The sequence below is a fragment of the Hoplias malabaricus genome, chromosome 17 (assembly GCF_029633855.1).
Source record: "Hoplias malabaricus isolate fHopMal1 chromosome 17, fHopMal1.hap1, whole genome shotgun sequence".
Taxonomy (NCBI): domain Eukaryota; kingdom Metazoa; phylum Chordata; class Actinopteri; order Characiformes; family Erythrinidae; genus Hoplias; species Hoplias malabaricus.
The window spans coordinates 7,198,986-7,225,525 of NC_089816.1; the positions used below are offsets into that span (position 1 = coordinate 7,198,986).

Sequence of the window (26,540 nt, forward strand, 5' to 3'; positions counted from 1 at the left end):
AGCTCTAGGGACAGCTCAGCTGTCTGTGACTGAGTGTGGTGTGTTCTCTCTGTGTCTGCATGGGTTTCCTCCGGGTGACTGTCTGTGAGGAGTTGGTGTGTTCTCCCTGTGTCTGCGTGAGTTTCCTCCAGGTGACTGTCTTTGAGGAGTGTGGTGTGTTCTCCCTGTGTCTGTGTGGGTTTCCTCCGGGTGACTGTCTGTGAAGAGTGTGGTGTGTTCTCCCTGTGTCTGTGTGGGTTTCCTCCGGGTGACTGTCTGTGAGGAGTGTGTTGTGTTCTCCCCGTGTCCGCGTGGGTTTCCTCCGGGTGCTCTGGTTTCCTCCCACAGTCCAAAAACACACGTTGGTAGGTGGATTGGTGACTCAAAAGTGTCCGTAGGTGTGAGTGAATGTGTGTGTGTGTGTGTGTGTGTGTGTGTGCACGTGTGTGTGTCTGTGTTGCCCTCTGAAGGACTGGCGCCCCCTCCAGGGTGTATTCCCGCCTTGTGCCCAATGATTCCAGGTAGGCTCTGGACCCACCGTGACCCTGAACTGGATAAGCGCTTACAGAGAATGAATGAATGAATGAATGAATGAACTTTAAAACTATAACACACATTATTTCTACATCAATATTTCAGCAAAAATGGTTGCAAAAATAAAAAATAAATAAGTTTAGTGTGTCTCCCCAGTGCTTCAAACGTTAAAAAAGTCAACAAAAATTTGTCTGAAGGTGTGAGTTGCCCAGAATGTTATAATCTGTTGACTCTAAATGTTGTTTAGTGCACCCAAGGCTTCAAGATCAGAACTCCAAGGCAGAAGAGTGACTGTCAGGCCCAACTCACTCCATCTTGTTCTGGGAAAAGGGCTACTACTGTGCCTAACACACACACACACTAATGCAGGCCAGCAGACCCGACAGTGTGAAGCCGGAAACGTTCCTCGGTGATCCGATCTGATCTGATCCGATCTGATTTGACGGCTGCTGCAGCCCTCCTGCTTCTCCTCTCATCCCCTGACAGCTGCAGTGAAACAGGCTAGCACGGATCTCACACACGCACACGCACACACACACACTACAAATGACCTACTGGTTTACTAAGGCAGCGACATAGCAACATAAATCTGATGAAAAGCTTAAAAAAAATACCTTACTTTGCCTTGGCCACAGTATTAAGGGAGGTGAATGTGCTCAGCACAATACAGAGTAATATAGAGGTTTTAGGTGGGCAGGGGGTAACAATAAGCAGCACTGTCTGCTCTCAGAGGTTAGAGTAACGTGTTAAAATAAGACGGACAAGATAAGGAGATGAATATAAAGTGTGAAGTGTAATAATATTATATATGGAAGGGCATAAAGTACAAGCTGCCTGACCCTGAACTGACACCAAAGGCGGTCTTGTTAATCTGACAAATCCTGCAACAGTCTTACCACCCACCAGCCTGTTTTCTTTCTTTCTCTCTCTCTCTGACACACACACACACGCACACACACACACACACACACACACACAGTAATGCAGGTACCTGCTGTTGCCTCGTATCTCTGCAACGGTGCTTTTTAAGTAGAATTACGAGATGTACCTTGTCTTCATGAAGGCCATTTTTTTAAAATGGTGCTTTCAATAAAAAACAAATAAAAAAGACAATCAGCCTGTTAATAAATGAAGCGTATGTTTTGGCCAATTGCAGTCACATCAATAAGAACGTATATTTTTCACTATTCCTGTGGTAGATTTCTTCTAAGCAGAAATGTGTGTGTTCTGGGACAGGATCTGTGTGTACATTCTGCAAAGCCTCCTTCCTCCTGTGGGACCTCCTGTAATCTACTACTAAGAGACACCAGCTGGATCACCAATACGTCACTTTAGATCAATATATCCCAGGCTTTATTCAAGTCCTAGAGCTCAGACAACCACTAAGCAAAGAACTGACAGACTCTGGCTTGTGTAGTCTTCCTCACTGGCCTTCTTTAGGTCTGCTGTGCTGCAAGACACCGGTGCTAATTCATATTAGAAAGTTAGGCCTAAATGAAATAGCACAATAATGAAAAGCACGGCAGCACAGTGGCACACAGCTCTAGGGTCCTGAGGTTGTGGGTTCGAGTCCCGCTCCGGGTGACTGTCTGTGAGGAGTGTGGTGTGTTCTCCCTGTGTCCGTGTGTGTTTCCTCCGGGTGACTGTCTGTGAGGAGCGTGGTGTGTTCTCCCTGTGTCCGTGTGTGTTTCCTACGGGTGACTGTCTGTGAGGAGCGTGGTGTGTTCTCCCTGTGTCTGCGTGGGTTTCCTCCAGGTGACTGTCTGTGAGGAGTGTAGTGTGTTCTCCCTGTGTCTGCGTGGGTTTCCTCCGGGTGACTGTCTGTGAGGAGTGTGTTGTGTTCTCCCTGTGTCCGCGTGGGTTTCCTCCGGGTGACTGTCTGTGAGGAGTGTGTTGTGTTCTCCCTGTGTCCGCGTGGGTTTCCTCCGGGTGCTCCGGATTCCTCCCACAGTCCAAAAACACACATTGGTAGGTGGATTGGCGACTCAAAAGTGCCCATAGGTGTGAGTGAACAGCGTGTGCCCAGTGATTCAAGGTAGTCTCCAGACCCAGCGCGACCCTGAGCTGGACAAGTGGTTACTGACAATGAATGAATGAATAATGAAAAGCAGCAACAACCATAAATGAATTACTTACAAACGCATGTACACATTCGACAACTTTCCGAAAATGAAGTTCATGCCTGTCATATTGGTTTTGTTCAGGAATATGCCAGGCTTCATTTATCAAAACCTGGAGCATAAAAAGCATGGTACAAAAATAAGGAGAGGGATTTATCAAAGGTGTGGAAAGCCCTGATTGGAGTGTAAATGGCCTCGTCTGTTGATAAATTTCAGCTGAGTGTAAAGTGGCAAGGGCATGCACGCGGTGATGGATTACCATACTCCCACCCCTTCACTTCCATTTATGGCTTAAAAAAAAAAACATACACACTTACATTAAAATGCACAGGTAAGAACGGAGCCTTCCTAAAGAAACAATAAGCAAGTAAAAAATGCTTAAATGGCGGGAATAAAAAAAACTGACTTCATAGTTGAGTTAAATGAGTTCAACTTAAAAAAAATTACATTTCTGTTTCAAAGCATAATGTTATACTTATATACCATAGGGTAATCAAATCAATCGTATATGATTTATGCCTTGTGGAATCTACTGGAACATCTAATTCATAAGTTTAGGACAGATAACTGCATTCAAATGCAAATGAAGCCTGCACAAAATGCATTTCATGGAAATATAATAGGGCTACTATTTTATTTCACTTTTACTTACTTGCAGGCTATTTATTTTAGGCTACTTATGTAGAATATTTATTCATCCTGTTTGCACTGCGGTACAGAATTTGTATTCAGACTATGCCTCACCAAAACCTTGCATCAGCACAGTCTCTGAAACAGAACCACTTTTCATTGTCAGTATTTGGATCACTCAACAGCACCCGGTCCGGCCTGATGCAGTTCGACAAGGTCATTATTGAAATACTTAAAAATATTGAATTATCTTTCATCATTGTCCTGTTTTGCTCTGCAATAAAGCAACCAATACACACACACACACACACACACACACACACACACACAACACTGTCACCCACACAGTAAAGAAAATAAGCAGGAAAAACGCTTTAAACTGATATGAACATAATCACAACTTTATACAAATAAATAAATTTGTAATAAATAAAAAAAATAAATATCTACTATCCAACTGTCTCTCATTCCATAATACTTTAAATCAAACAGTTTCATGCCTCATAACCTTTAGCTTGAATTTTGAAAATCAAACTAAAATGTTTATATATTTTAAGTATATTCAACAACCCATGGATCTCATGAACTCTTGAGGCTCTTAAGAACAGAAAGTTGACGCTGCTAAATAGCAACAATAACCATACAGACGCTCCGTTTCTGACCACAAATGTGCAATTAAGATGTGCTAGCTTTAGGAAACTGACAGGGGTTATGATTTACAGCCGACAGGTTTCTGCAGGTCAGTATGTCCTGCAGACTGCAAAATATATTCAATACAGAGCCATAACAAAGAATGTGTGTCCTCACAGACTGTCACCCGGAGGAAACCCATGCAGACACAGGGAGAACACACCACACTCCTCCCAGAAAGTCACCCGGAGGAAACCCACGCAGACACAGGGAGAACACACCACACTCCTCACAGACTGTCACCCGGAGGAAACCCACGCAGACACAGAGAGAACACACCACACTCCTCACAGACTGTCACCCGGAGGAAACCCACGCAGACACAGGGAGAACACACCACACTCCTCTCAGACAGTCACCCGGAGCGGGACTCGAACTCACAACCTCCAGGTCCCTGGAGCTGTGTGACTGCAACACTACCTGCTGCGCCACCGTGCCGCCCATGAATATTAACATTTAGCATAAAAACTGAATAATGTTATTAAACAGCAATGCTTTCGTTTGTGAAACTGAACTGTGTTTGAAACATCTGTAACTGTAGTAAAGATGACAAGTCTCCATAACACATGGCATGATATATAGACTCGGACTATTCCATGGGCTGCGTTAAAACACAATTAACAGAAAAGTGCATTAACAATAACTCCAATTTGATCGTGTATAGATTAGAAGCAAATCATAATTCATTAACCTCCGGTGACTTAAAAGCATGGATTAATTTTTAATTTCACTTCAAAGCCCTGACAAAGCAATGGGGAGGTGAGCTTTGGGATGTGTCACGACATCACGTTGACAAAGGACAGAAATGCACAGTGAAACTTTACGGTGTGACCTCTCGGGGAAAACGCATTAAACAGGAAGGTGAAATGTTGTTGTTTCACGCTGTTTTGAGTCACAGAGTCTAGCTGGTTGAACAGAATGGACATAAATACTAGAAGCACATCCACATTTCACATTTACAGCATTTGGCAGACGTTCTTAACTGAAACTGTTTACAATTCTAATGATGTTACTGATGAAAGTGAATCAGGTGTTAGGACTCATTCCTGAGCAAGGAATCGAACCCTCTGTGCCAACCTTCATACTGTGAATGGGATCAGGGCAAGACTAAAGTCTTCGGCTTCCTGCGGAATGAGGCAGACGAGACGGCTATAACGATAGAGGACAAAATGAAAGTGAAAGATTTGACCTGTTAGTGTTGCGTGGGTCTGCCGGGTAGGGGACAGAAAATGCCTGGAAGCAGTGGATCAATACAGACACTAAACCCAGTCTGGCCCAAGTCTGAGACTCTCTCTCTCTCTCACACACACACACACACATATATTTACACACAAAGTAAAAAGAAGCCAGTAACTATAATGGCCAGAACAAACACACGGGCTTATTTCATATGCAATGAATCTACAGGGAGATAAATGACCTGCTCTACCTACGTGACACTTTGTATTGAGCAAAAAAGCACCATTGTCAGCGAATATTGAAATCGATTGGCATGAAAATTCAATAGGACCTGTTCAGAAATAGCTATTTTGTGTATGGACATGAAGCCCAAGCTTTAAATGGAGCCTACTGGCCCATTCATTTTAATGCCGTATCTACACATCCATAAATTGAACCAACACACGATAGCGCTGCTCACCATTTCAATCCCAAACAAGCAGATCTAAATTTTGATTCAGAACAATCAAGTGAGGTATGCGCATAAGAAAGCAAGCTGAAATAAATGCTCTCTCTCTCTCTCTCTCTCTCTCTCTCTCTCTCTCTCTCTCTCTCACACACACACACACACACACAGACACAGACAAACACACACAATGACCCACATAGGGAAGAATTAAGAGAGCCAGCACCTGTTCATTTAATTCAAATCCAGGGTATTAAACACTTTACAAACAAGTACAAGTATTTACACATATGTGCCCATTCACATTCTCTCTCTCTCTCTCTCTCTCTCTGTGTGTGTGTGTGTGTGTGGAATGTCCTGCAAAAGCCAAAAACCTTTAGACAAACACAAAACTACAGTTGCATACTGAGCTTGTATTCTGTAAACACTATATATGCACACTACCAACTTATGGAGGCTCCACAAGTTAATCGAAAGAGTAATTTGCACTATTTACACTCTGACAAGCCGATGGAGTGAGGTCAGAATGGTAGCACAGAGTTTCATGTGGGATTAGACTACGCATTTTCCATCTAAAATCCCTACAGTTTGTTAAAGAAGGTTGGCTCAGTTGCACAGAGAGCTGCTGCTGGTTGGGAATTCAGCCAATGGGTGGAGTGGAATTTAACTTCAAATATACTGACTGTTGTTCCTTTATTCCAGATGACACAGTTTCATTGCTACCTAAGCACATGTGCACCTACTATTCTAGTTTTATATTACGTTCTAGAACATGTATTGTGGGCGGCACGGTGGCGCAGTCACACAGCTCCAGGGCCTGGAGGTTGTGGGTTCGATTCCCGCTCCGGGTGACTGTCTGTGAGGAGTGTGGTGTGTTCTCCCTGTGTCTGCGTGGGTTTCCTCCGGGTGACTGTCTGTGAGGAGTGTGGTGTGTTCTCCCTGTGTCTGCGTGGGTTTCCTCCGGGTGACTGTCTGTGAGGAGTGTGGTGTGTTCTCCCTGTGTCTGCGTGGGTTTCCTCCGGGTGACTGTCTGTGAGGAGTGTGGTGTGTTCTCCCCGTGTCTGCGTGGGTTTCCTCCGGGTGCTCCGGTTTCCTCCCACTGTCCAAAAACACACGTTGGTAGGTGGATTGGCGACTCAAAAAAAAGTGTCCGTAGGTGTGAGTGTGTGAGTGAATGTGTGTGTGTTTCTGTGGTGCCCTGTGAAGGACTGGCGCCCCCTCCAGGGTGTACTCCCGCCTTGCGCCCAATGATTCCAGGTAGGCTCTGGACCCACCGCGACCCTGAACTGGATAAGGGTTACAGATAATGAATGAATGAATGAACATGTATTGTACTCTATAGGCACTGCTTTCCTTATACAAGCTTTAGTCAATGTGTACCATAAATGTATAATCCAGAACAATTTAGATTAGCCTAACATTCTATACTGTATTTCAAGCACAAGCTGCCAAGCTGTAGATTGTGATGAAAAAAATACAAGAAATAAACAACAACAACAACAACAGAACCGGATTCCCCTTTGCTGTCATCAGCTATAATAGAGGCATTATCATTCACTGTGTTCCCCTGCGTCTCTTTGAAATGCTCTTTACCTTTTTTCCGCACAAAAAATCAAACCAGCGCATGCTTCCCATATCAATATTTTACAGCCTGCTTAATGTGAATTTAATGATACCAATCTCCTATTTAACATCAGTGTGTTCTGTAATGGAAGACTGGTGGCGGGGGGTGATTGGAGGGTGGGGAAGTGGGTGAGGAGCTGGAAGTGATCTCCTGAAAATGGCGGAGCTACTGAAAGGTATTGCTGTAATTACCACCTCCTCCCACTGCACGAATCAGTCAGCCATGATGTTTAGCAGTATACAGCACATGGGGCCAAAGCCCAGGAGGTATCTGAGACTGGCTCATAACGAGCTAATTAGGTTTGTTTAGGCAGCTTTTACAGGACGCAGGTAGGTAAAGTGAGAGATGGGTGATGACCCCCCTGGAAAGCACAGAAAGTGCCACTGGCTACAGAAGAGAAGAGACATTTTTTGAAGGGAAATAGATGGTCACTCAGGGTACAGTGAATAGCGTAGATTCACCAGTGTATACTGAAACACACTCACACACACACACACACACACATTAGATTAACTGCATGCACAACACCTGGTTCATGCTCATACAGACGCACATGCACAAACAAAAATATAAACAACAGCACCTGTTCACAAAGCAGATAAACATTTATTTGGCTAATAGAATATCTCTCTCTCTCTCTCTCTCTCTCTCTCTCTCTCTCTCTAATGTGATCCACTGCAACAGGAAACTGGCTGACCACAAGACAATCATATATAATAAATGAAGCATTCATGGGAACTGTTAGTACGTGAGTCCATACAAACACACACACACACACACACACACAGTACAGAAAAACAACAACAAGCAGCTAACTAACCCTTTGAGTCATGACATTATTATTTATTTGTTCATGAAATGTGAGCCCACACAGAGACCCCTAAGATTTAAAGTGTAGAAAGAAAGAAAGAAATAAAGAAAGAAATAAAGAAAGAAAGAAAGAAAGAAAGAAAGAAAGAAATGCTGTTTTAAGAAAAAAGAAGCTTGTGATGCCACTGGCAATTTGTAGGAAACATACTATAAAAATAAAAATAAAATCAAAGCTCACCACACACGGATGAGTCCTGTCACCCCTCTCTGTGTGGGTAGATCATAAAACAAGTGGAAATCAAAGCGAGAACGTGTCTAGACACAAGCAAACGAGGCAGCATGCTAATAAAACCCCAAACTGATTCACACAAACCAAATCTTTAAATGTCTCAGGTTGCAGAACTGAGCATTAGTCCAGAGACAATCACAGAGAGCAGGGGTTTAAACAGTCCCAAAAAACTGAGTTTACAACAGAGCTTTGCTTCAACGTGAATAAAATAAACAAACTTGCCAAATATAAGAAAAAACAAATATTAAGTGAGGTGCTATGAGCATGACAAAGGAAAACAATGTGGGAATGATTAGTGAATGATATAATGGGCATCACTAGCTAGGGCTTATTCATATAGAAACAGGGACATACCGTGAGAAATAGCGCCCCCTGTGACGCAGTTCGTAAACATGAGGGAGTACGTCTCTGAAACAGAAGCTACCAACCTTGATTCTTTGCTGCCCGTGCTGTCTTAGAAGGCATAGCTTTGACATGAAGGAACCTGTAGCTGAATTGTATTCAAGACATACATCAAAGGCAACAACACATCATGACGTTGCCAGGACGCCTACATTCCAGAGCCAAAGTCATGACATGCAAGATTCTGCATTCTCCAGACCGACCTGTGCTCTGCTCCAGTCGGTAAAACGTATCAAATCTTTTACCACCTAGACCTTTAGAAGCTCCTCAGTCAATAGATCTGTCATTCAGCCCTTCAGCATCACATACATCACTTGTACGTCTGCGCACCTCCAGACGAGGTTTGGAATAGTATATATTTCTCTCACTTAGAAGAAAATTGCATACATGAACAAGGACGTCGTGTACATGAATTCAGAAGTGAAACGTGTCTTTCACAGTCCTTGGATTCATTTCATCTATGTCAGTGGCGTGTATGTGTGTGTGTTTCAAGGGAGGGAGGCAGAGGTTAAACTCGTACTCCTGAAGTGTTCCCAGCAGAGATTAATCATTTTGTGCTGGAATGCAGCATCACAGCCATAAATCATCAGAGCTGACCTCTTCCTCTCTCTCTGTGTCTTCCTCTCCATGTCCTTCTCTCTCTCTCTCTCTCATACACACTCATATCTCCCCTTCATCCTCCCTCTCTCATGCATGCGCCCTCGCAGAGACAAAGAGGTCTTCTATCAGTTCGTAACAGCAAGTGGAGGGACAGAGCGAAATAAACTGTGGCTCTCTTCACTCAAGTACGTCTCAAGTACGTTCCAACTAAACGTACAGTACATTAGCACGAGTTAATCAGACTTTAATTCTCTTCTCTTTAGTCTATTATCTGAAAATGACAGCACACTTAAACCTAATCAGACGCTCAGCTCCTCTGTGTGAAGATCTGACCTCACTTCCTATAATCTCAGCTCTACATCACGACCTACTTTAATGAACATCATTGTCTTTGAAAGGAAAAAGAATACTATGCGAAGTGGGGGGGTCTTAAGTCTACTCTGTAGAGCAAGAGTGGTAGAGTTTATTTAATTCATATTATAAAAGGCCTCTAAATATTTCATCCGATCTTAGTCTCCTACGTAAGGAGCAGGGAGATGAAAACTTCCTTTAGAACACAGTGACGCAGTGTGCACAGGTGCGCCCCCAGTGGATTTTGGATTAGATGTTTATTCCATATTGCAGTGTCATTTTATTAGAACCATCCTTAGTTCCCATCTTGTTTAAGTTACTGATATAGCCTTCTACCAAAATGCACAAGGACAAGTCCTCTCCCTTCTCTACAGTACATATTGTTATAGGATTAAAAGCAAATATATGTTAAAGGCATTAACTACGATTGTGGGGAACTGCTGTTCTCTCTGGTTTGTTTACATTCAGCAGCTCAGCGTCTTTTAAGGTGTGGTTTAAGGAATGGCATGTTTTGCTGGTTCTCTGCTGTGAAAAGGGAGAAAGTATCCAAACAGACCAAGATCATTTGCTTTTTTTAACACATTTACAGACAAATTAGACCTGTTTCCAGCATACAAACAAACTAGAGAGCTAGCAAATGATGAGGACATACCCTCAGAGTGATATAAAAAGGGTTTTATTATTATTATTATTATTATTATTATTATTAATATCCTGAATGTCACAATCTCACGAAATGGCAATAATGTACTTGAACTCTTCTACATCAACAAAACAAAACCTCTTCATGCTCAACACTGAGAGACTGTGTCTGTATGTCCCTGCAAAGTGGGTTAAACACGGAGATCACAGAGACGGGCCATTCAGGACTCTCCTCCATCTGCCAGGTAGAAGTGTTTAATAGCAGCTGTCCACCTCTTTCTCCTCTTCTTCCGAAAACGCCAAAAAAAGTGCAAGTGTAATCCAAGGTGAAGTGCTAGGCCCCAAGCACTGCAATTACCGCCAAAGTCCTCCACTGAGCCTGTGGATCCTAACACAAGGACAGGTGAACAGTGGGAGGATGCTAAAGCAGAGTGCACACTCACACAATGGACTGAGAGAAAAAGAGACAGGTATTTGGCCAGAAATTGACTTGAAACCCGAGCCAAAATATGATTATGTCTGTTCGCAGCTGTGCGTGTGGGTTCGGGTTAATACCGTTTAGGATGTAATTACTGTAATCAGGTACAGTGTTTTTGTTTTTCAAAAGGACGTCATATTGGAGATCGGGATATCATTTCTCTGATAACATTTAAAACTCCAAATCTGTTTTGGACATTGTGCACGTTCCATACAAGTTGCCAAAATGTGTAGCCCACCACATCTATTTCTTTGACAGACGTATCTAACAGCTTTCATTTCAGAGGCTTAGACTCATTCTGGGTTCACCTTGTTGTAGAGTGTCTTAAAGCTCTCTGGAAGTATTGGTTACTGTACTGTTTAAAAAATAAAAACACTGGGGACTGCAGTGATACAACATGGGTCATGTGAAGTTTAGAAGTTTATATTTCAGTTCAACTGATTTGTGTATATATATATATATATCAGTGGCGGATGCTGGTCTTTCAAGGAGGGGAAGCTCAATTTCGGCCTACATCATTTATACGAAAACTCTACCCTCCATTCCTTTTTAAGAAAATGATCTTTGACTCTGTCGTACCAATAAGGCGTCTTTTCCAGGGACTTGACTAGTGTCCTCTCAATGTCCAGCAGAGCTAGGCTGCTTAAACGGCCTTGGCCCATGTGAAGTGTGTCCACCTGTGCTCCCACGGATCTTTACACCAAGGGGTCGCTGATTCGCTCGTTTCGCTGTCAATCAAAAAGGGATTCAGCCTTAGACAGATCATCCAATCATCATACAGAAGCTGAGCGTCCGGGCCAGCCGAGGCCAGCCCACTGCCCCATAGACCCCCAGAGACGCTGAGCGTCCAATGGGCGGGACAAAGCCTAGCATTTATCCAATGACTCGTCTCGTTTCGCTGCACTTCGCTGCTTCGCTCTTGAACTCTGTGGACGCTCAGCGTCCTCACTGTTTAAAGCACTGTGAAGCTGCGGGAATGATTGAGAGGAAAGCCACGTCTTTACCAGTGATAAGAAGCTGATTCTGAACAAAAGTTGAGTGCATATTTATTCAATGACATGTACACACAACAGTATATATTTGATCACTTATTTTTATACATTTTAGGGGAAGCTGAGCTTCCCTTGCAGTCTTAGAGCAATCGCCACTGAGATATATATATATATATATATATATTTTTCCCCTCAGGCTATTTCAAATATATCAAAAAATACATCAAAAAAAAGGAAGGAAAAGGCTTAATGTTCTTTCTTAGGATTTTTACCGTTTGAAAAATAATTCCAAAAACATACAAACTAATCAAATTGCAGTGAAATTTGAGATTTTAAGAGGCACTGAATTGCTTCCAAAAAAATCGTAACTGAATCAAACTGCTGTGTGGTCAGAGATTCACACCCGTAACAAATAATACAAGCAAATTGAATTAATTTGGGCGTAAAGTTTCTGTGAAAGAGGACACGAATTGCTGGGAATGGTGTCGTGATGGGGTTTTTGGGAAGCCCTGCTGTAACTCAGTACAGAGTCATGGCCATCAGGGAGGAGGAGAAAGTGGGGCGGGCCGGTGACGGATGCCTGTGAGGCTGTTCCTTTGCGATGTGGGGTGAAGATAGACCGCTGAGCCACGGCCAGCTCGGCATCGAGTTTACCCTCGCAATAAGACTCCATCAATCAGGAACTCTGTCCATCCTTACTCTAAACACAACACACACACACACACACACACACACACACACAAACACTTGTACACAGTGGCCCAGATCTGAAAGGTCAGCGCGATTGCCTGGCTCCCCTAATCAGTGTGAGGGCCTGTTAAAGCTTACTGCTCCCTTGTGGCAGGGCATGCTGGTCTCCATTCTGTCAAACTGTAATATGGACCTGTCTCTGCTCTGAAGCCTGGTCAGGTGGGGTCTGATGGGGCTTTGCGCTGCTTAGTACAGGAAACAAGTGTGGAAACCAGGCTGCAACGGTGGCTGGATTATGTAGCGCTTAAAGATAAGGCATCTAGGTCTTTGCTTGACACCTTGACCTATTTACCGAGAATCAGCAGCCAAGCTGAGCTGAGAACTCTACTGTGGGGTGCCATATAGAGTTAATGAATCAGCTAGATTTAAGCATGTTGGTGTATGAAAGTGTATGGTGCATTAAGTGTGAAATACAAAGATCAGTGCCCTGAAAAAAGAGCTTTCTAGAAAGTTTTTATGAGTATAAAGATAACTGCATGAGATTCTAGTGATAAATAATATTTATTCCCTTTTTTTTCTTTATTAAATGTGTACTTTTTTAATTTAATGTATTAATGTTATTACTTTTAAAAGAGGAAGTTAACATATAAGCCTTTCTAAACAGGTGCAGGGCACATACGCTATTTCCCTTACAAATTACTATTTAAGAAGTATATTTTTAGATAAATGTATTAATTATTCTCACCATCAATTTCCTTAAACATAATTCCTATTCTGTTTTTGATTGGAAACAGACTGGAAGCCATCCTTTGGCTAGTTGTAACATATGTCTTTACTAAATTCAAGTTAACGCATTACTAAATCAAAACGGGTTGCTCCACCCACACTAGTATGTTCATACGAGCTAGTAACTGCTAAATATTTACACCTACCCCTAAGCAGGTGTAAGCTGTTATGTAAACAACAGCAACGAAAACAGCTCATTCAGAGCACTTCAGATAGCTGTGATGATGATGTACCCAAAAGGCACAATACTATGATAGACGCATATAGAAAGAAAATGACTGGTTGTATTTTTTTTTTTTTTCAGGCCAACCCTATAGCACTGATATCACAAAGCTATTCTAACACCTATTTGTTTAAATAATAACTTTAATAATAAAACACACTAATTTATTATTCATTAAGACCTTTAAGGCTGTGATTTATTTATTTATTTATTTATTTATTTATTTGTCCACTTTGTAAGTGCTGCCATTAATTTTGACGTTATGCATAAACCATCATTTTGAAATGGCATTGCACGTTCATTCGTTGCAAGACAAACAAAGAAAGAAATATATGCAAAAATATGTCATTTTGTTTAATTCAGTTTTAAAAATCTAAAGATACAGTTTGATTCAATGGATACATATTTTTAAATATATTTATCGGTGCACAATGCCATCCGTGTTCCCATGGCAGTGTGTTTGGCAGGTGTTTTCGTCATGGAAATGTGTCCTTGTTTACCTCGGTCGCAGAGCACGCATTAGTTATTAGATACTAGTTAACACAGTAACTAGTATATGGATTTGGTGGTACAACTCAATTTTGTAATATCATAGTTTGAAAACTAGTTTGAACCTAGGGCGGCACAGTGGTGCAGCAGGTAGGTGTCGCAGTCACACAGCTCCAGGGACCTGGAGGTTGTGGGTTTGATTCCCGCTCCGGGTGACTGTCTGTGAGGAGTGTGGTGTGTTCTCTCTGTGTCTGCGTGGGTTTCCTCCGGGTGACTGTCTGTGAGGAGCTTGGTGTGTTCTCTCTGTGTCTGCGTGGGTTTCCTCCGGGTGACTGTCTGTGAGGAGTGTGGTGTGTTCTCCCTGTGTCTGCGTGGGTTTCCTCCGGGTGACTGTCTGTGAGGAGTGTGGTGTGTTCTCCCTGTGTCTGCATGGGTTTTCTCCGGGTGACTGTCTGTGAGGAGTGTGGTGTGTTCTCCCTGTGTCTGCGTGGGTTTCCTCCGGGTGACTGTCTGTGAGGAGTGTGGTGTGTTCTCCCTGTGTCTGCGTGGGTTTCCTCCGGGTGCTCCGGTTTCCTCCCACAGTCCAAAAACGCACGTTGGTAGGTGGATTGGCGACTTAAAAGTGTCCGTAGGTGTGAGTGTGTGTTGCCCTGTGAAGGACTGGCGCCCCCTCCAGGGTGTATTCCCACCTTGCGCCCAATGATTCCAGGTAGGCTCTGGACCCACCACGACCCTGAACTGGATAAGCGCTTACAGACAATGGATGAATAGTTTGAAACTAACTGGTGTTAACTAAGGACTTTAAAAGTCTTTACAAACAAATCTAAGAATGAACTTAAAATCTGTGCTACCCAGTGCTGAACCAGGGCGCCATTCCTTCAGCTGGGACAATGTTTTTCTCATGAACAGTAAAGACAACAACGTCATAACAAGCAACATTTGTGTCTGCATCTGCTGAAGTGTGTGTGTAATGTGTGTAATATGGATTATAGCAACTGAAAGGCATCTGGTGGGAGTTGGAGGCTGGCTTTGATGTAATGACTTTTAAAAAAATGATTCATGCAACTGTTATAAAATATTTTGAGGTGCTTAAAACCCACCAATGTGTTTAAAAAGTGTGAACTTCCCTGGTAAGGTTTCAAACCATACCATTTACTCCCCGGTTCAAAACTAAGCTGCATTATAATAACCTGTTTACAATTGTCTTGGTTGTGTGATGCTATAAATAACAGAGTTCCTTTACCACAATAAGCCTCACACATAGTAACACAAATTCGGAATAATGAGGCTGGAAAAAAGGAACGCAGAAATGATTGTTATCTTTTTTGACACATGAAATCACACAAACATCATAAGTGAACTTCAGAGAGGTTACGGTCCAACACCCACGCACAAGCAACACGGTAATCTCCTAATCTGCTGAGAGCTGGAATCAGCACTTGCATCTGTCAAAGAGCACAGGAGGGAAGAGGCCATGCTCCTGAGGTTCCAACAGGCAGTGACACAGACTGATGCATACACAAACACCCCCACAGAAAAAAAACACCTTAGATTTCAATGTGTGTGCAAAAGAAAGGTGATACATTGGTACTGGCAGCTCATACTAAGCCTGCAGCCACCAGGTCCACACAACTGTCCACAATAAAACACACACAAACAAACAACAAAAAAAGCACTCATCATTCACCATCCATTATCACACCCCAACACAACCCTTCCCCTGAATTCAGTCCCTACTCCTCCTCACTTCACCCATACACAACACACACACCCCGGCTATCATATCTCCCCACTCTCCTTCACACACGGCTGGTGTGGATGAAGGACACAGGGCTGGGAGGGGAGTGGGATAATGATGCAGCTGTTCTGCGCACTGCATATGGACGACTGCTCCAGTAGCTGCAGCTCCGGGCCTGTACACACTGGCCAGAATTTTTGCCTAACAATGATAATTTGTTGAATAGGGTCAGGATCATGTGGCTGTAATGAAGATTGATGGCTTTTGTGTGCGCCTGCAGATGCTAGTGGGGTGTGTATAAATGTACAAACTGCAGGCTAACCCAGATCCTACGCTCTTTGTGTGTACAGGTAGAAAGAACTGCCTACTCAAACACACACACACACACACGCCTAAGAGAATGTCCTCTAGTAGCCTTGGAAACAGTGAGTATTGCACAAAGCTAAAATGGCACAACTTAAGAGAGGAACGAGGGGTCGAGCCTCTGCCTCGCTTTGATGTGGAGGTTGCTCTGAAATGCATCACACACGAGTGGAGGAGGGCTACATGTAAACACACATTTTTTCTTCTTAATTCGTGTGGTGCTTGTATTAAATGATATATAATTACAATAAATACATACAGTATATTTTAATGATGTATACGCCATACGAATAGGCTTCAGGAAAGTTGATGAAAGTTCACATAAGGGCAGCATCTGGTCTTGTTTTTTTGGAGATCATTGAGAGAATCAGAGTGTTATATGGCCAGGGAAGCTCCTGAGACCTTGTGTGAGCTTACGGGGCTTAAGGCCACACACACACACACACACAGCAAGCCTCACTAAAGTGTGACCAGCTTGCTCTGCCAGGCTGGTTGGAACCTAGGAAGTGCCAACTGGGCCAGGCTGAGGGATTGCGTGTGACATGGAAGGCTGTCCAGCACTAAAGCTCCTCCAATGTTAGGCCTGCAGATAACCCATAAGTGTGTGTGTGTGTGTCTTCATGTGAGCTATCCAGGCTTGGAGCTGAGCAAATCCACCAACTCAGGAAGTTTTCACACACACACCTGCTGATGGGGGGCCCAATAACCAGGTTTGGCAGGTGTCAACAGGATTGTGGGCTTATCTGCAGGATCTTCAGTGTCTTGCAGTGCTGTGTGTTTGCGCATTTGTGTGTGTGTCTGTGTTCAATCCCACAGCCTGTTTACAAGGCTATTTGCCTGTCTGCATCCGTAATGAGCAAAGGAGATGTAACTGATCCTACCGCAGCTTTTTCCACTTATTTATCCAGTATCCATCTGAAAAATTAGCTCTAACTGAAGTGTGTGATGTGAGCTGGTGCATGAGGGAGGGATGGGGGGAGGCAGGGAAGGAGCGAGGACAGAGAGATTGAGAGCTAAAGCAGGGATGAGAGTGTGAGGCCCAGCAGGAAATGGTGTCTCTTCATCTGCCTTATCATCTACAGCTTCCTCTGCCTGGTGCAGCACATACAGGACGGTCAGAGCACTTCAAACTCAACCAAAGCATCATTTTACCGAACATAATATAATCAGACACTAAAAAAAGATGCAGCTAAACAATCAGCTGGCACATGCTGGCAAGGCAATTCTGAGAAATTTAAAATTATGAAGGAAAATGAGTGAATGAGAGAGAGAGAGTCAGTGAGAGAGAGGCAGAGAGATAGAGAGGCAGAGAGAGATAGAGAGAGAGAGAGAGAGAGAAAGGCAGAGAGAGAGAGTCAGTAAGAGAGAGAGAGAGAGAGAGAGAGAGAGAGAGAGAGAGAAAGGCAGAGAGAGAGAGAGAGAGAGTCAGTGAGAGAGAGAGAGAGAGGCAGAGAGAATGAGAATGAATAGGTTTAGAATACAGTAGCTGTACAAGCCAGATTTCTGACTCAGGTCTACATCTGATTGGTTTTATCTCTCAGCCTAGAACCACCTTTGCTAAGAAGTGACTTTATGCTGATTTTACGTGCTCCAGTTTCTGACGCAAGAGTTCACAGCTTGTTTCCTTAAAGCAAAACTGGGTTGTATTTTTACCTTAAAATCACAGCTTCAGAATAATTCTGATGCTTCACTGAACGTGTAATATGAAAAATAAAGCCTCTGTTGTTGCTACTCTACACTGGGCACTCAAGAAACTGCACTATGTACCATCTGGAAGAGGATACACAAGAGTGTATTCAGTAGTTTAGAGCATGTATCTTTAAAACACTGGGCAGTATTTGTATATTACAGTTTTTCTAAGTCAATGTGGTTGACGTGAATGAAAACATGTGGCCCAACAGCGTCTGGACGTATAGAAAAGACAGCACTATAATTCCTATAAAGTTGTTGTCTCAGGTTGTTTTGAATGTTTAGAGTAAGCTTTTAATTTAGCTGTTTTTCTTTTGTTACAGAGTGCTGTCAAACAGTCGTCTCTTTCCTGAATTTCTATCTGATATTCTGTCAATAAATTCCATCCATCCATTCATTCTCTGTAACCCTTATCCAGTTCAGGGTCGCGGTGGGTCCAGAGCCTACCTGGAATCATTGGGCGCAAGGCGGGAATACACCCTGGAGGGGGCGCCAGTCCTTCACAGGGCAACACACTCACATATTCACTCACACATATGGACACTTTTGAGTTGCCAATCCACCTACCAACGTGTGTTTTTGGACTGTGGGAAGAACCCGAAGCACCCAGAGGAAACCCACACAGACACAGGGAGAACCCACCACACTCCTCACAGACAGTCACCCGGAGGAAACCCACGCAGACACTGGGAGAACCCACCACACTCCTCACAGACAGTCACCCGGAGGAAACCCACGCAGACACAGGGAGAACACACCACACTCCTCACAGACAGTCACCTGGAGGAAACCCACGCAGACACAGGGAGAACACACCACACTCCTCACAGACAGTCACCCGAACCCACAACCTCCAGGTCCCAGGAGCTGTGTGACTGCGACACTACCTGCTGCGCCACCGTGCCGCCTTTGCTGTGCGAAATTCCAGTCCAATGTCTTGCTGTCAGTCTCCCACATACAGTCATGTATACATTTGTGTTCTGTGTAAGTATTGTGTGTAACATGTACCGTTTCAATTCTCTCCGGATGGACTGGCGACTCGAAAACGTCCATAGATGTGAGTGTGTGAGTGAATGTGTGAGTGTGTGTCGCCCTTTAAAGGACTGACGCCCCCTCCAGGGCGTGTTCCTGCCTTGCGCCCATTGACTGACTGCAGCAAAGCAATAGAATTTCCCTTTTAACGTCCACAATTTAATAAAATAATAATAGATAAGTTGGGTTCTCCAAACTTGTGGCCATTTGATATATTTCATAAGGAACAGCCACTGCGTGGAATCACAGACTTGAGGTTTAGTGAGGATTATCAAAGAGGAGACCCACGTTATGCAAGAAACATGTGAAGACATCTCATATACGAGCCTCATTCCTGAAAATCTTCAAAGATGTGCTGCAATGACCTTCATGTTCTTCTTGCCAAATATGTTGACTGCTAAAAACCAGTGTCATTTATTAGAAAGAAGGTGCAAATTCTTGAACGTTCACAGCTGACTGGACAGGCCATCAACTTATTACACAAATGTTCCCTGAATCCTTTCCTTCTGCTGATGAGTCAGTGTTTTGCAAGTAGATATCCCTATAATCTGTACCATTTCTCCCTCTGTTATGATTCCTTTTCTGATTAAACCACATGTTTCGCTGATTATCTAATTGACAATTAGTTGTTCTAAGAGACGAACACGTAAATATTAGCATAATATCTATTACGTATTTGACTCCTCCCCCGCTAAATAAATAAATAAATAAAAATGTCCTCAATGTGTAAAACTGAGGGGGTGAATAAGTTATAGAACATTCAAAAGTATTTACTTCTCCAGAGGGTTTTTACTTTACTTAAAAATCAACAAAAACATGACATTTGCCCAGGGGCACACACACTTAAAATGCACTTTAATTGCTTTGGCAGTAATGCAGCTTCTAATAAGTAGCATGCCAGAAGAGCAACACTAAACTAAACTGAACTCTGTGTTTGCTTGTGTGTGTGGGAGAGAGAGAGAGAGAGAGAGTCAAGCAGAGGAGAGAGAGAGAGAGAGAGAGAGAGAGAGAGAGAGAGAGAGAGTCAAGCAGAGGGGGGAGAGAGAGAGAGAGACAAGCAAAGGGGAGAGAGAGAGAGAGAGAGAGAGAGAGAGAAGCAGAGGGAAGAGAGAGAGAGAGAGAGAGAGAGAGAGAGAAGCAGAGGGAAGAGAGAGAGAGAGAGAGAGAGAGAGAGAGAAGCAGAGGGAAGAGAGAGAGAGACAAACAGAGGGAAGAGAGAGAGACAAACAGAAGGAAGAGAGAGAGAATAAGATGGAAGAGAGAGAGAGAGAAGCAGAGGGAAGAGAGAGAGAGAGAGAGAGAGAAGCAGAGGGAAGAGAGAGAGAGAAAGAGAGAGAGAGAAGCAGAGGGAAGAGAGAGAGAGAGAGAGAAACAGAGGGAAAAGAGAGAGAAACAGAGAGAGAGAGAGAGAGAGAGAGAGAGAAACAGAGGGAAAAGAGAGAGAAACAGGGAAGGGAGAGAGAGAGAGAAACAGAGGGAAAAGAGAGAGAAACAGAGGGAGAGAGAGAGAGAGAGAGAGAGAGAGAGAGAGAGAGAGAGAGAGAGAGAAACAGAGGGAAGAGAGAGAGAGAAACAGAGGGAAAAGAGAGAGAAACAGAGGGAAGGGAGAGAGAGAAACAGAGGGAAGGGGGAGAGAGAGAGAGAGAGAGGGAGAGAGAGAGAGAGAGAGAGAGAGAAACAGGGAAGAGAGAGAGAAACAGAGGGAAGAGAGAGAGAGAGAAACAGAGGGAAAAGAGAGAGAAACAGAGGGAAGGGAGAGAGAGAGAGCTTGTTGGCCTGCGAGCTGAGAAAAAACCTTCCACTCGGAGAGAGCAGTTCTGCTGTGTGTTAGCTCCGGCAAGAACCGAGCTCAGCTCATAAACTTGCCAATAAGCTCTCTGTAAACGTGTGGAGAGCAGAAACCAAACTGCAGTAGCTCGCTGCTTTCAGCTACTAATGAACCGAGCGAACCGGACTGCGGTGCTAACGGACACAAGGGACGCTTCTGTGCGCCCTTATCGCTCTAGTTCTGCCAAATAATATAAGCCACTAGCCATTAAGTAAACAGTGTGTATCCGAAGCAAAAGTGGTTTTCGACGATTCCGCCCACATTAAAACGACCCAAACAAAACTACAACAGTTCCCACGTCTTTTCACAGTCATACGCTACTGTTGACAGAGCACAGGTCGTCTGTTTTGACCTCGAACTCAAATGTGACCCATTCCTTTAGGCGGGAAACAGAGTGTGGGGAAGAGACGTTAAAACACTCACCTGTACTGGACACCGGTCTTCACAGCGCCACCATTTCCCTCAGGAAACTTTTCTCACCCTCAGGTAACGCTCTCCCAGCGCCAGCACCGATCGATTTCTACGATTTCAACGATTTCTGCTTCTTAATTCAGACTCTGTCGCGAGCGAGTGGCGCGAACCATGCAGCGACCCACGGGAAAAACGGAGCGCGCGGGAGGTGGTGAGGCAGCGGGACGCGTCGATGCGAGGGTTTCCCCCTCGAGCGCTCGCCCAGGTGGAGGTCGGTGAAGAAGCCCTCCCCTGCAGTAAAAGGGTAAACGAGAGACAGAGTGAAGCAGTGAAGCAGCTCCTGCATCCGCAGCGCGCAGCCTCTGAGCGGGCAGCTGTGCGCGAGCGCGGCTAAAGCGTGACGGAACGCGGACGCTACCATTCAGCGAGGAGCAAGCCCTCACACTCACACTCACACACACACACACACACACGCTGAGCCTGTTCACTCATTCAGCTTCAGCACCGCGCACGAGCGTCTGCACACAAGACTCCCTTCTGTGTGTTTGATACAGGTTTCACTTACGTTGTGGGGACCCAGATCACACTGATATTAAGCAGGCATGGTTAAGATTAGTCTCCACTACTCAATGTCCCCAAAATGCACGGAAACGAACTGTGTTTCTTCCAGGTTTCAGTCACCTTGTGGGGACTTTTCTTCCATGTGGAGACCACAATGTAAATATTTACATTTTAAGGTGAAGATTTTATTTATTTATTTATTTATTTTTGGAGTACCGTCATGGTTATGATTAGAGTTAAGAGTGTTTGTGTAAGGCAAACTAGTTGCATGATTTACGCACAATATTTGGAAACGTGTGTGTGTGTGTGTGTGTGTGTGAGAGAGAGAGAGAGAGAGAGAGAGAGAGGGAGAATGACAGTCATTCCATAAGTTTCCACTGCTGAGACCAGAGGCCAAAAGTCTTAATCCCAGAGAGAAGTGTCGAGTAATATGACTCAGCTGTTGAAGCCCCACAAAGATAGGTATACAAAACTCGCATGTGTGTGTGGCTTCATGTATTTAGCCCTTTGTGGGACCAGTAGCATGACATGTAGGAGCAGCTTGACAAGTTTCCACAAGGAGAAAGTCATAGAACCTTAAGGCTAGGATCGGAATTAAATGTGCCATCATTTATAATATTAGACTCTAAGAGCAGTACCTAAAAAAAACCCACAAAGACAACAACACAGATTTGTTGTGTTTTTTCATATTTATAGTATTTGCCGGGACCAGTGTTATTTGAGACTTGAACTTCTTCCCATTATGAGGACACTACCCAGACTTCACAAGGAAAAATGCACTGGTGTTATTATTTTTAAGAAAGACTAAAAAAGATTTAGTAGCACCCAAGGGCTAGGATTAGGATTAACTATGGTGTAGCATTACTTAGAGGAATAAACACAGTGAGAGCCCTCAAAGTTTGGAATGCAAACGTGTGTCACTTTGTGGTGAGCAGATGTCCCCAGGGTGAAGGATAATTGGACAGTCTTCACAATGTGGAGACATTCAACCAATCATTCATTCATTATCTGTAAGCGCTTATCCAATTCAGGGTCGCGGTGGGTTCAGAGCCTACCTGGAATCATTGGGCGCAAGGCAGGAATACACCCTGGAGGGGGCGCCAGTCCTTCACAGGGCAACACACACTCACACATTCACTCACACCTACGGACACTTTTGAGTCGCCAATCCACCTGCAATGTGTGTTTTTGGACTGTGGGAGGAAACCGGAGCACCCGGAGGAAACCCACGCAGACACAGGGAGAACACACCACACTCCTCACAGACAGTCACCCGGAGGAAACCCACGCAGACACAGGGAGAACACACCACACTCCTCACAGACAGTCACCCGGAGCGGGAATCGAACCCACAACCTCCAGGTCCCTGGAGCTGTGTGACTGCGACACTACCTGTTTCAATTTCATGTTTCAAGTGAGAAATACAAACATTATAGTGAATATTTGACTAACGTGCCCTTGCAGGAAATTTAGAATTGTGAATTCAGAGTCAGTTTGACCCGCACTCTTTCTTCTCGCTGCACCTGCCCAGTCACTTTGAAAAACGAGATTTTTAAAAAAGGCAAGTTCCCTCCAGATGGTCAAGGCTTGCTGAAGAAAGGTCAACATCAGTATGTTTAATTCACAAGACCGGAGACACTAGTCACCGTAGTTCTCATTCAGCAGAGGTTCTGAAACATTCCTGTGCGTCTGAAGATTAGATGCAGTTTCCTTTTGATTTGGTTCCCTGCACAATCTCTTCCAATTATGTTTACTAATGCAGTCGTAATGACGCCTCTTTAATAGGTGCGAGAAGGAGGCATAATGGAAGTACTATGCAATTACAGACTATAACTGGGGAGTTATTGTTGAGAGTTTCCCCATTGCTCTACGCCAAACAAAGATCTAACTGCCTTTTCCCCTATGGTCTAGGTAAAGCGTGATTAGCCGAGAACGCCTTGTTAGTGAACCCCCATGGCTGCCTCTGTTTGAAATGCAGTGCTGCATTTTTCACTCGGTTCTTACACACAACAGGAGCCGGATTTTGGTTACCGCAGCGTGTACTTTATAAGAGAGCTTTTTGCATGGAGACAAAGAGGAGGTGGGTTTATTTTTGGCCACGTGAGGTTGAGTTCCACTCCTCACACTGGAGAACACAGAGCCAGATGAGAGAGGAGCTTGTATTTTCGGAAGCGAGTTGAGAGTGTGCCGTGCCACTCTGGGTGACTCTCTCTCTCTCTCTCTCTCTCTCTCTCTCTCTCTCTCTCTCTCTCTCTCTCTCTCTCTCTCTCTCTCTCTCTCTCTCTCTCTCTCCCTCTCTCTCTCTCTCTCTCACTGTGCTCCACCACAGGTCGACTGGCTGAGACCTTGATGCTCCACATGCTTTACTTACAAATGGCTTGGTGGTTAGGTCAAAGACTGACATCTTACGGATTTCTCTGACAATAAGCACTTATGCCACACAGTCTGTTGACCCATGCCAGAGAGAGAGAGAGAGAGAGAGAGAGAGAGGTGGTGGTGGTGTTCATTAGTGACAGTGTCAGGATGCCAGCTGGCAGTCATGCAGGCTGGAGGCACAGACCTGGTTCCACATCCTCTCTCCACACACTCTGCACACCCTAGTCCCCCAGCCAGACTATGGCACAGTCTATTCCTTTGCTTTTTGGAACACCAGAATAGCAGGATGTTACATGCAAACAATTATAAAAACATAGGAGTAATAGGAGGAGAAATAGTAGGAATAAGAGTAGTAATACCATACGTTTTATTTGTATAAGTATCTGATTCAAGTGCAGTTCACTTCACAACAATTCAAAATTATATATTCATTCATTCAGTCATTCATTCATTATCTGTAACCGTTTATCCAGATCAGGGTCACGGTGGGTCCAGAGCCGACCTGGAATCATTGGGCGCAAGGTGGGAATACACCCTGGAGGGGGCGCCAGTCCTTCACAGGGCAACACAGACACACTCACACGCACTCACACCTACGGACACTTTTGAGTCGCCAATCCACCTACCAACGTGTGTTTTTGGATCATGGGGGGAAACCGGAGCACCCGGAGGAAACCCACGCAGACACAGGGAGAACACACCACACTCCTCACAGACAGTCACCCGGAGGAAACCCACTCAAACACAGGGAGAACACACCAAACTCCTCACAGACAGTCACCCGGAGGAAACCCACACAGACACAGAGAGAACACACCACACTCCTCACAGACAGTCACCTGGAGGAAACCCAAACAGACACAGAGAGAACACACCACACTCCTCACAGACAGTCACCTGGAGGAAACCCACACAGACACAGGGAGAACACACCACACTCCTCACAGACAGTTACCTGGAGGAAACCCACACAGCCACAGGGAGAACACACCAAACTCCTCACAGACAGTCACCCTGGAGCTGTGTGACTGCGACACCACCTGCTGCGCTACCGTGCCCCCAACAGATAAAGTGAACAACTGACACAAGTGTAATCATCCAAGACCATCCAACCGACAATATTCACAATTTAGAAAACATCATTTCTTGACCTTTTTCTTTTTTTTTATTTCAAAAAAACAAAAGCATATGATGTATTTTCATCCTTAAACTACGCACACGTGGACTTTATGACCATTGTCATGTCTTTTTTATGGGCCGAACGTTCTCACAGTAATGAAAAAAAACACAAAGGTTTCACAACATTTACTTGTGTTTTGCCAAATCATGTTTGTATCAGAGAAACTAAAAGAGCCCAGATCAATCCTTTTGTGTTATAACTTGCTCCCAAAAAGATTCTCTTTCATCTGCCTCCGTGTCTACGAGGAGCTCCAGTATGTTTGTGTGTAGGGATTAAAGTGTTCAGGTAGTAAAACATGGGGCAGTGTAATACCACAATAAAGTCCTCTGTAGTGTGTGTGTGTGTGTGTGTTTGTGAGGAAAGTGCAAACCAAGATGAGCTGGCATTCTGATGCAGGAGAGCCTGGACAGAGATATCAACTCGTAAAACTCTGAAAGACAACAAAGGCAAAGGCAATACAAAACTGGCATTACGAGGAGGCATGAAATATAACGCACTGTTTGGTTGCTTGTCGTTCAATATTTCACTCCTCAGCCGTACTCCAGTTCCTCAGCCAAATGCTGTATATTTATGAGCCGGAGCTCCTCTCCTGACTCTCAATGAGAAGGGCAGCTCAATGGTCTCCCTGCACCTACTCCGGCTGCTATTAGATCTCGGTGGAGGCTCGGGGAGATGGATGGAGTGTCGGTGTGTTCATATGCAGATGGAGCAGATACAAGGTGTATCTGTGCGGATTCGCAGAGGAGAGTGGAGCGGCTCCTTTAGAGCCTTTATGTTGCAGGTAGTTTATGGAGACTGTGATACAGACGGGGCTCAGAGGGAGGCTGTAGCTCACTGCCCCTTTGCTCCCTCCTCCTTCCCCGAGCAAGAGCGCTGGTGTCAGCAGTAATAAAACTGAACTGCTTTCTGAACTTCACAGCTCTGGCTCTGAAATGATACCATAGTCAGGACTCTGATGTTAATGCCAAGTGTATTATACGTACCGAAATGGTACAGTGACAAACTCTAAAGTTAAATGATCACTTAAACAACCAGGTGTTATTGGCCTGATCACAAAATTATACAGCTTAATTAATTTTCTGATGGGGCGGCACAGTGGCGCAGCAGGTAGGTGTCGCAGTCACACAGCTCCAGGGGCCTGGAGGTTGTGGGTTCGATTCCCGCTCCGGGTGGCTGTCTGTGAGGAGTGTGGTGTGTTCTCCCTGTGTCTGTGTGGGTTTTTACAAGGAACAAACAACATAGCAGCCTAAGCAGCTCTCTTCAGAATGACCAGTTTCAGCGCCTGTTCCTTTAAATGGGAATGACCCACAGCTCAGTTCAGCCCAGGAGGGAGGAACAGAAACTTTGGATTTTAGTCATTATCACTTTGTTGATATTCTTGATTCTCCTTTTCCCCAAATTTAATCAAC

General features: G+C 44.3%; 1 protein-coding gene across 4 annotated transcripts in view; it reads right to left on the bottom strand.

Moving 5' to 3' along the window:
• The window catches only part of LOC136673177 (teneurin-2), a 186,044-nt gene extending 164,593 nt beyond the window's left edge, over positions 1 to 21,451 (bottom strand). For all 4 annotated transcript variants that reach the window (XM_066648501.1, XM_066648499.1, XM_066648500.1 and 1 more), the window contains exon 1: positions 21,027 to 21,451. The gene's annotated coding sequence lies outside the window, so the exon portion shown is untranslated. The remainder of the gene's footprint in view (positions 1 to 21,026) is intronic.
• Between the last annotated feature and the right edge of the window lie 5,089 nt (positions 21,452 to 26,540).